Below are 637 nucleotides of genomic sequence, written 5' to 3'. Positions count from 1 at the left end.
TTTTGTACTCATAGGTGATGTTTGGGATATTTTTTTCTGGTCGATAATTGTGTCGTAGGCAGATGAAGATGATAATGAGTTAAAGAAGTGCACTTTTCCTGTTTAACCATTTCTGGAAAACATCCAAACTATCCTTTATAACAGCCATTTTGTAAGACTTACAGATTGTTTTAGTCCTGGATCTGCTAACAGCCATCTGGGCTTGCTAGTTCTTGTGTTTGCTTGCTTTTCACTTTCAGACAGTGTTTCTCTGTATAGCCCTTACTGTCCTGTATAACTTTATATGTACACCAGGCTGGCCTCAAACTCAAGAGATTACACTGCCTGTGCCTCCTGAGTGCTAAGATTAAAGGCACAAGTTACCCCCGCCAGCTTAGGTTTGCCGATTCTAAACAAAAAACACCGTGTTGCATTTTCTGAGGCTTATCAGTTCAGTTCCACCTATATAGCTAAAGGCAAATCAGCACCCTATTTTATGGTGCTAGTAGTTTTATTTTTAAAATTATGTACATGGGTGTGTGTGTGTGTGTGTGTGTGTGTACCCACAGCCCAGAAAGAGCATTGAATCCCTTGGAGCTGCAGTTACAGGGTGTTGCGAGCTTCCTGATGTGGACTGAAGTGGGATGCTCTGGAATAG

Source organism: Rattus norvegicus, chromosome 6 (assembly GCF_021556685.1).
Source record: "Rattus norvegicus strain SHRSP/BbbUtx chromosome 6, alternate assembly SHRSP_T2T, whole genome shotgun sequence".
NCBI classification, from domain to species: Eukaryota; Metazoa; Chordata; class Mammalia; order Rodentia; family Muridae; genus Rattus; species Rattus norvegicus.
This window is presented reverse-complemented; position numbering follows the sequence as displayed.